General features: G+C 43.9%; 1 pseudogene; it reads right to left on the bottom strand.

The window, feature by feature from the left end:
- Positions 1-1,342: 1,342 nt before the first annotated feature.
- LOC103672800 lies at positions 1,343-1,975 on the bottom strand (annotated as a pseudogene).
- Positions 1,976-10,541: the final 8,566 nt, after the last annotated feature.

Genomic DNA, 10,541 nt, shown 5'->3' with positions numbered 1-10,541 from the left:
AGCTTTGAAAACAAATGAACCATCTGGTCCAAAAGGTCAATAGTGCCGCTGTTGAGAAACCCTGGTGTAAACGCATATGGAAAGTAAGTAATCAGCACACATTCTGTAAAGACATACAAATTGTGCCATCCTGAAAGTGAAACGGATAATAAGGCTGGAAATCCATGAGGACAGATTCCAAACTGAAATAGAAGCAGCTGACACCACCGAGACCCCTCATGTGTCATCCCCTATCTGGGACTTAGCCACGTCTGCAGACAGACGATAAATCATCACTCTGTGGCATCGCGTGGCATCGCTATCCTGTGTGATCTGTATCCCTAAATATTTTAACTGGAATACAGTGCCCTTGTTTCTTCAGGGTGATTAATTTCTGCATGACTCAAGAGATGGATGTAAGTGTGGCAATATGGCTCATGTTCAAGGGGCTCACGGGGGAGGTTGTAAGTTAAACCTGGCCAAGGGGGTGCAAGAGACATGGCAGAAAACCAAGGGAATTTCAGTGCCTCGGAAAGGTAACTAAGTGCGTTAATCAAAGCTGTCAAGTCAGGACAGAAAACCACCCCGGTTGGTTTAAAAGCAGAAGAGGATATGTTGGTCCACATAACTGGGGTGGTTTCTGGGTTAGTTCATGGACTAGGGGAGGATCTTACATGCACCAGGGCCCGTTCCTAGGACGGGGCACTGCCAGGACTTTCTTGCTCCCTCACTCTGTTTCTTGTCTTTCATTTCCTTTCGCAGAGATGCTTTCTCCCCCAGGGGCATGGTAGGGAAGATGGCTACAGGCAGCCAAAATGTCACAGCCTCCCAACTTGGAATTTATTTTTTCCATTACCTACGTATCAGACTCAGGAAAAATCTCTGGCTCTACTTGGGTCATTGTCCACTTCTGGATCTCCCGTTGTGTCCTGGGAAATGGGATTATGACTGGCCAGGTGTGTGTCATGGGCCCACTCCTGACATCAGGAGTGAGGTGACATTTTCAAATAGTAGAGTGGGAAATTAGAATCACTTTCCTGGAACCACATTACTATGCTTTTTCTAGTGACTATGACATAGTGAAACGGCTATGACATTTCTTGAACGCAACAGCCAGCCCCCAACTGCTAGCAGGGGCTGGACTTGTGATGGCCTTCATCCCTGCCTGAGCAGGGCTACCCTGGAGACACTATCCTGAGCGGCCTGGCTAGGGAGCCTACCCTCTTCATGGGGGGCAACTGTCCTGCACTAATGAGCCCTTTGTGTTAGAGAATCCCAGAATCAGAATCACATGGTAGGAGCTCACTGATACACGGTGAGGGGTTAATGGCACTTTTGGTTTGTTTGGTTTTGTTCCCAAGTTTTAAGAACTCATGCAAAACATGCCAGGCAAACGAGTTTTAATCCTATCTTCCTCCTCTTCTTCATCCTTGTTAATCTAGAAGTAATGTAATTGGCAACTCTCTTGCCTGTTAGCAACTGTGTGCAAACATGCATGTGGATTATTCTTCTTCAAGTATTTTTTGGTGAGATACTTCAAATACTATTTAGAAAAAGTCACGTCAGGAGTTATGGTAATCTTGGGGCCCCTGGGTGGCTCAGTCGGTTAAGGGTCTGCCTTCGGCTCAGGTCATGATCCCAGGGTCCTGGGATGGAGCCCCACATCGGGCTCCCTGCTCAGTGGGGAGTCTGCTTCTCCCTCTCCCTCTGCCTCTTCCTTCCATTTGTTCTCTCTCTCAAATAAATAAATAAAATCTTTAAAAAATTTAAAAATTTAAGAAAAGAAGTATGGTCATCTTGCTCTTGCTCCTTTCAATGTATACAACCCCCCCACCAAGATTTCCAGCTTTTCCATTCACTTTGATTCCTTCCCCTCAAAATTCTTCAAAATTGGCAGCAACCATGATTCCCCCTTCTACAGGGTGAATGTGATCAAGCGTGAACTTCAGAACGTGCTTCTTTTTCTGCCCCCACAGTTTTTTTTCACGGGTGCCATTGTGGCAGTGGAGGCAGAAAAGGACTAATGGCATTTCAACTCCTTAGATGATGCGTGAGGGTAGTGGACAAACGCGTTCTTTCCACAGGCCCCCGGTGGCTAATGGGCCCCCACAGTCATTGAGCGATGGGAGACAAGAAGCAGTCGGTGGAGTCCAGTAGACTGAGTTCCAACCCATTTCTACCACTTACTAGCTGCGTGACCTGCTAGACTGCTCTAAGCCCCACCTTCCTCACCTGTAAAATGGGCCAACAGTCCCACCTCTCAAGGAGTCTATGAGATAATCTGTGAGATCACCTCTGTATAGCACCTGCATCCAGCAAAGGCTCTAACATGCTTCTTTCCTCTCTTCTCTGTAGATTTTGGCTTGCTTTTAACAAAACCTAAAGGTGCTGGATTTCTTTCCGTTTGGCCATATATAGCTCCACCTGTAGGAACAATTTGGAATGTTGAAAACCCTCAAGTAACATTTTTGAAAATCTCTAAATAAATTATACTTTAAAATAAAAGACACACATGATAATTTGGTAAATGCACTAAACTAATCATAATTCAATCATTATGTTCCCGGACAAAATGACTTTAGATCTGAAAGGACACTAAAAATAAATATTGGAAAAAATTCCGTTCACTTCACCCCACCCTTCTAAAGTCCAAACTCCATTTTCACTCTGAAGTTCCAAAAATCTCTAAATCTCTCTTCCCCGGTGGATGAACTACCACTAGGGTATAAATGGTTTACCAAATGCTAACTCATAGGACTGTCTGTACACCTTCCAAGTTACTAAGAATAAGAACGTGGAGCCTTTTTAGAACAGTGCTATTTGAATAAATATTCTGGGGAAAATACTCTGAGAACTGACTGTATTTCTAAAGATTTCTTAGTAATGATAATTTATCCCAGCCTGAGCAAGAACGGAGATCTGTACTTCAAAATAAATGGATAATGTATCCTAGCAACCTGGAGTTTAAAACTTTTTATTCGCCTTCCCCAGCCCTTGGCACATCTAAGGGGAGAAACCCAAACATCATTAAATAGAGAGTTTACGCGTAAAGTGTGAGGTGTAAGACATCTTCATTTTCTATTGCAGCTGAGAGTACTTTGTCTGGAGTGTTGGTTGGCATACACAAGATGAAATACACACTTAAATTATGGCTTGACAAGTTTTATTTACCCAAGGAAGGTCTTAATTCTTGTTGATTTTTTTTCTGTTTCAATTAGCTTACTTCTAAAGCAAGTATGCTATATTTATGCAACTATGTGGAATTTATGAAATTTATTTCTCCTTTTATTTATCCCCCTACTTCAGAAGAAGAAAGAAAATGTACAAAGAATGCATACGATTAGCTTAATAATTTATTTAACTGGGCAAAAGTCAATAAGGGGAATTCATTTATAGGGATTATCTGGGATTCTTTATTGCCTTACTCTCTACTGGGGTTGGTTTCTCTTCCTAAGGAAGGATATCTTTCTTCCCAAACCAGAAACAGTCATGAAGATGAAATGAGATAACATATAGTTGATATTGGCATAAAGCAAGTTTTCTGTGACTCTTGATCTCGGGGTTGTGAGTTCAAACCTCATGCTGGGTGTAGAGATTACTTAAAATTAAAAAAAAGAAAAGAACTGCTGATCATACGCAATTTAGGGTTGACTTTTTTTGCCTCCCAAGTATTGAATGAATCCTGTACCTTATAAAGAGAAATCTGGAACTAGTAAGGAACTAAGAGAGCATTAATTCTAATTTCATCTTTTGCAGCTGAAACTGAATGCCAGAGAGGCTAAGTGACTTACTGGGGACCCCCAGTCAGTTGCTGTGTATGGCGTGGTTGTCCCTGGCCCCTGTCCCACCCCAGGGCTGGCTTCAAGCATTAAGTCCTCCTTGGTTTTGGGTGGTGGAATCATTTACTTTGGAATCAGATTTTCCTCCTTTTGCTGCCTGTTCATAGATGGCTCCATCCAAAATATGTCACCCTGATCCTGTACTCTGTATAAAAATAGCTTCCCAGGTCTAATGGTTGGCTATTTCTCACTTTTATTACCTGATATAATTACCCCTCGCCCAGGCTTCTGTGTGGTTCATGTGATTCATGGCTGCTATTAGCAGCAAGCCTGAATGCACTTTGGAAGGAGTATCATGAGCAAGGTCATTGATCAGGCACGGTACAATCTCATTTGGTTATTTTAATGCCTCAGGAGCACGAGAAATTTAGGTGGGTATCTTTTGAAAAGATTGGTTCTTTTTATAGCTTTGAGGCAAGTCGGCTTTGGGGAGTATAAAGTTGTCCCATTTTTCAAATACAGGAACACAATTTTTAAATGCCCGCCCACTTATTTAAGAATTGTACGATACGAGCTCTGGATGAAAAACCATCATGTGTGATTCAGGGTGACGTTTTCGAAGTTTAATCCCCAAACTGCAGGAGCATCTCAAGATTAGGTATAAGCAACGTGGCTCTCTTTTTCATTATCTGAATTGATCTGTCTTAGTTTGTAACTCAGATTATTATTACCGGAAATCAGTCCCTCGCAGGCTGCCCCTTAGTGATTTCCGAGCCATCCCCGGGATGGCCTTGCGTGTCTTCTCACCTGTTCCTCTTGCCGTGACCTCGTCTGTGGCTGACCCTTACAGGAATCTTTTCTGTTGGCTGAGGTGGTCTTCTACCGCGAACTGACGGTATTTTCACCACCATGAGAACGTGAAGGGGACACTGCTTACACTGCTGTCTCTTCCCTCCTTATGCCTCTGTTTTAAGGATAGTTTCCTGAAGATTTCATGATAATGAAAGGGAGGTGCGACACGGCCGAGAAAGACCAGAAGGACTCAGTTTCTCTAATAATACCCCGGCTCCCTGCCTAATCCCGGGCCTCCCTTCCCGAGGCTGGGGCAGCTCACTCTCTACTGAAGGTTCTAAGTGCTTCAGGGTTTGTGCCAAATGTCTCCCATCCCTAGAGAGAAAAGGGAGTTTCTTCCTCACTTCTGTCTTCGGCCTACTTACTGCAGACAATTATTCTCTTGCATGGATGATTAAGAGTTGGAAATGCTCACGTCTTCCTGGGGAAACTGTACAGGAGAAAATGGCCTGGCCCTATGGCCTCAATAGATAATCACATCATGGCCTGATGTTAGTACATTTCCCCAAAGTTAGGTTATTCAATCTCAAAAACATATGTATGAACTATCAAAAACTCAATCCTGGTTGAGTTGTTCCAAGCTCAGTCCAGATAATTCCATCTCTTTTCATCAAGGGGTTGTAAATGGGTAGGGTTAGAGCTCTAGTCTTCCCTGAAGTTGTCTTGTGACAAAGAAGCATTTCTCAGTGTAGCGCTTTCCAGAGTCTAGATACCATGTGCCTTCCATGTGAAAGCCGTACTCTGTATCTGTGTGTATATGTCTGTGTGTGTGCGTATGTGCGTGTCTGTCTGTGTGTGTCTCTCTGTGTGTCAGTATATATACGGCTTTGTGTGTGAGTGTGTTTCCCTGAAAGCAGGGGCGTGGGCTGGGACAGAAAAGAGAGGAACTTCCGAGGTGGGGGGCCCAGAACTCACACACTGCGATGGTTCTGAGTGCCCGAGGCACGGATACCCTGCTGGCCTGCCCCGGCGCCCTGGGGCTGACTGGCACCTGGAAGAGGGAGCTTGGGGGCCTGAATGACTGTGACTCTGGTTACGCAAGGACAGTTGCGATGTGGCACAAGAGGGTCATCCTGTTTAGGAGAACCACCAGGCCAGGACTACCCCTAGTATTTGAGGGGCTCATGCATAAGTATAAATGAAAGCCTGTGTCCCATATCTCTAACTATTCGGAAAGTATAAATCAAGCTCCATTACAGCCTCGCCCTCGTGCCCGATGTGGTCACAGCACTCCCCAGGGACGGTCATTGCAACCTGGAGGCTAAAGGAGCCACGCCGTCCCTCTGGTCCCTCTGTCTGCAAGTGGTAGCCCAGCTCCCCTGGGGTGGGCAGGACAGACGGGCCCTGGCAGCCGAGGCTCTGGGCTCAGACTCTCGTGAGTGGATTTACCTGCCTGGACCAGGGACAGGTATTCACCTGGACCACACTTCCTGGGGAGCTCTCAGCTCTCAGGGCCGCCGCCATCACAGCAGAAGGATTCCATTGTCAAGGTGCTTTGGGAAATGCTACACACCAATTTCTGTGCCCGCTCCTTTGGAGAGTCACGATTTATCTGATAGTGTAGAGTAACGGTCGTGACGATCGTATAATAAGAAAACCTGCTCCACATTGTTTAACGCAGCATTTTCCAGGTGGAGCACTTTTTTGGGGAAACTTCTTTTTTTTTCCCTTAAGCCTTAGTCATATCCCGGAGTATCAGGGTTCTCACCTAAGGAACTACTTTTTTGGGAAGGTCTTTTTTTTTCTTTCTTTTGAGTTTGGGCTTCACCCATTTTCTCCTCTTCCTGCCTTTAGGCAAATGTGTAGTAACACCATTAGGCTTGGTGCATTCCCATCAGTACTACTCCTTAGCCTTTGAAGGCCGTGGAGATTTTACCGATTCCTTTCCCTCCAGTCTCGCCTCAGATGACCTGTGACAAGTTGTTCACTCACTAATCCAGAGAGAGTATCACTGAATCTTAGACTTTATAATCGGAAGTTCAGGTTTATTGCGTCACCTGTGGTAACCCCTTCTAGCCACAGTTATTCAATTCTAAATTCGCTTTTTTTTTTTTAATGACTATGTGGTGAGTTTGATACAGAATTTTCCTTGTAGGCCCCCTTAGTTCTAGGACTGTACAGGGCAGTCATAGGACAGTGAGGCAGCCGTGTAATTTCAGTATCTGCCCCAATACTAGGGAATTAGTTTTGGACCTCAGGGGCAGAGGACTGAATGAATCCTACTCCTCAGTTTGTAGCACATAATTATTCCTGGTCATGTGAGGCCCCTCTCTCTCTCATTCATTCATTCATTAATTCATTTATCTGCAACCAGTTTATCATCAGGCACAGTAAGCATGCTGCTTTATTTTATTTTTTTTTTATTTTGTTAGTCACCATACAATACATCATTAGCTTTTGATGTAGTGTTCCATGATTCATTGTTTGCCTATAACACCCAGTGCACCATGCAATACGTGCCCTCCTTAATACCCATCACCAGGCTAGCCATCCCCCCACCCCTCTCCTCTCTGAAACCCTCAGTTTGTTTTCCAGAGTCCATAGACTCTCATGGTTCGTCCCCCACTCTGATTTCCCCCCTTCATTTTTCCCTTCCTTTTCCTAACGTCCTCCCTGCTATTCCCCATGTTCCACATATAAGTGAAACCATATGATAGTTGTCTTTCTCTGCTTGACTTAGTTCACTTAGCATAATCTCCTCCAGTTCCATCCCTGTCGATGCAAATGGTGCGTATTCATCCTTTCTGATGGCAAGCATGGTGCTTTAGGGCTCATCATTAAAAATATGATCTTTAATTTTTTTTTCTGCAGACAAATGCAAAAGGGTGCAGGGCCTGTGGAAGTCAGAATGTAGCCCTGCATTTATCATACTCTTTATCATATATCTCTGTCCCGTTGTCCCCAATAAGCGACCCTTTTAAAGTGTATATTTATTTCTATTTTGTGTTTTTGAAAGATGTGCATTATTGTTTCGTGTAGTATATTTTTCATTTAAGTGGCGTGGTGTTATTCTGTTTCTGGAATTTTTCACTAAGCACCATGGTTTCAAGATCAACCCATGCTGCTGTAAGTATGTCCAACTCTTGCTTCTCCTTGCTGCAAAATAATCGCACACGTTTACCATTTATTCTTCCAGTGAGGCACGCCCAAGCCTGCAGCTCCCGCCGCCACCATGCCACAGGGACCCACCATGTCTTTTCATGGACCTGGGTGGGAATGTCCCCAGGATATACGCTCAGCAGTTAATTTCTGAGTCAGAGGGCACACACATACTTCATTTGGCTAATAAAAACCAAAAGGCTCTCCAGACGAAATGCCATGTTCATATTTTTCATTTTGGGGGCTAGTCATGTCAGGGTTTGCTACCAGTTATGTTATAGAATACGTTGGGTCGTTCTATTTTATATGCACTGGAATGACTCATTCCTTGAAAGTATGAGAATATGGGCAGTATGACTGCTTGGTGCTAAAGTCCCATTTACATAGCCGATTCTCTGAAAATGTTTCCAATTTCTTCCTTGGGTATTGGGTCTAGTCAATTGCACTGCATTTTTGTCTGATGTTGGCACCTAGGCAGGAATAACTCAGCCCATGGGACACCAGGATGTGTGGTTCAAGTCTTTGTTACTTTGTAACTTGCCGTAATACCTGACGAGGACACTGTGCAGGATGGATGGCTCCAAATACACAGACTAGGATTTCATTCTCTGTGTGTCGTGTAAGAGGGCCATGGTCAATGAATGGGGTTGTTTTCTTCATGTTCTCAAATTTTTGCTTTTATTTCTTTTTTCTTTTTTTTTAAATTTTTGCTTTTATTTTATTTATTTATTTTTAAAGATTTTATTTATTTATTTGACAGAGAGAGCTAGAGAGCACAAGCAGGGGGAACGGCAGAGGGAGAGGGAGAAGCAGGCTCCCCGCCGAGCAGGGAGCCCGATGCAGAGCTCGATCCCAGGACCCTGGGATCATGACCTGAGCCGAAGGCTGACGCTTAACCATCTGAGCCATCCAGGCGCCCCTAAATTTTTGCTTTTAAATTGATGATGATGTCATGCACTTTTTGGCATTGCTTTTACATATTATATATATAATTACTATATATTATAATATATTTTACATATTACATATGTAATTACTATATATATATATATTTATTCTCAAGAATTTATTCCTCTGGAGGAAGCTAAGGCTGCAAATTACTGCTTATAAATCATGTGATACTTTTGGAGTCTGAATCATTCTGACTACCCAGAGAACATTTTTTCTTCCTTAATAATAGTCATTCCAAAATTGCACTTGTATCACAGAACTGTCCTTTCCTAAATCCTGTTTCAGGAATGACAATTTCAGGGACTATGTGCCCCATTCCTGACTAAGCACTGCAGTTAAGATTAGAATGCTTCCAAAAAGGAAGTTATCAGTAAGAATGAGTTAGGTGTTTTTCATTTCTTGCTTGGCAAGTTCACTTGGCAAGTTACATTATACAGATATACTCCATTTTATTTATTTTATTTTGTGTATGTATGTATGTATTTATTAAGTAGGCTCCACGCCCAGCGTGGAACCCAACACAGGGCCCAAACCCACCACCCTGAGATCAAGACCTGAACCGAGATCAAGAGTCTGACACTTAACTGACCAAGTCACCCAGGCAACCCAGATATACTCCATTTTAAATAAACCCATTGTAGCTATGTTAAAATTTCTAGAATTATGCAAGAGGAGGCTCACATATCTTTCTGAAGAGTCTTCTATTGGATCTATCCATAAATGATTTCTCCATCCCACCTAAGAAACACACCACTAGTTTTGCTAGTCATTGAGAGAATAAGATTTCCTTTTCAGATATGACTATTATATCATATTTTTCTGGCATGTAACTATTATAAAAAAGAAAAGATATGACAATCGGATACTAGGATCCAACGTGACTTAGAGGCCCAAGTGTCTTCCTCTTTTTGACATTTTCCAAGGGTAACCCAAAATCCTAGATACTTAAGGGAAGTTTCCAGAAGAAAATCCCAGTATGAAAGCAACTTTGTGGACTTCCTATCATTAATTCTGGGAAGAAAGCACAACGGGCATTTTCTAATCTCAATTTGTTGTACTTAAGTATCTTATGGTGTCTTCTGGTTATCAGTGGGAGGTTGGTGCTTTCATCTATTTACTGATTCAACAAGCTCTCGTTGACATTTGCTCTATGCCGGGGATGAAGTGTGAAGAAGTTCAACCCCCCAAAACAGTGTCTGCCCCCCTCAAGCTTGCATTGCAACGGAGGAATTAGACTATAAACACACAAAGTAACAAGGGCTGTTGTAATTGTCTGTGTGGAGTGTGGAATGTGTTGGGGGAGGGAGGAGGGACGGGTAGTGGCCATGACAGCAGACAGACATGATCAAGACAGAGAGGTGGTGGCTTGGGTGAGAGCGGGGGCACTGGAGGTGGAGAGAAATGAGCAGATTTGGGACAGAATGTGAAGTAGAGCTATAGATCTCGAATAGACGGTGTTAGACTCTGGAAACAGACTCTGAGATGGAGATTTGAAAGCCAGTGTTTCCTGAGGAGTGCTCTGGAAAGCCTATGAAATAGTGAGGAGCACAGGGCGGGGCAGAGAGACACGTGGATCCACGTTTACAGCAATGGCCTCAGACCATCGCAGAGGAGGGGACCCAAAGCCGAGATGACCCTTGTGATATGTCCCCAACTGAAGCAAGGAAGGGGTAGGTCTGTTTTCCTGGTGGACCAGTCGCTGGAAGGGGGCTGCTGCCGGAGGGAAGGCATGACCTTGGGCACCACCGCTCCCTTCACAGGAGGGCAGTTCCTGGAGAGGGACTCAGCCGGGGGTTGTCCGGACCCAGCCCTCTCTGTGGCTGGGAAATGAGTGCCTAGGTCATAACTCAGACATGTGGATGGTGCACCTCCCCACCCATT

Source organism: Ursus maritimus, unplaced genomic scaffold (assembly GCF_017311325.1).
Source record: "Ursus maritimus isolate PB19 unplaced genomic scaffold, ASM1731132v1 scaffold_8, whole genome shotgun sequence".
NCBI classification, from domain to species: domain Eukaryota; kingdom Metazoa; phylum Chordata; class Mammalia; order Carnivora; family Ursidae; genus Ursus; species Ursus maritimus.
Note: the sequence above shows the minus strand (reverse complement) of the source record. Positions and strands in the feature narration are given on the sequence as shown.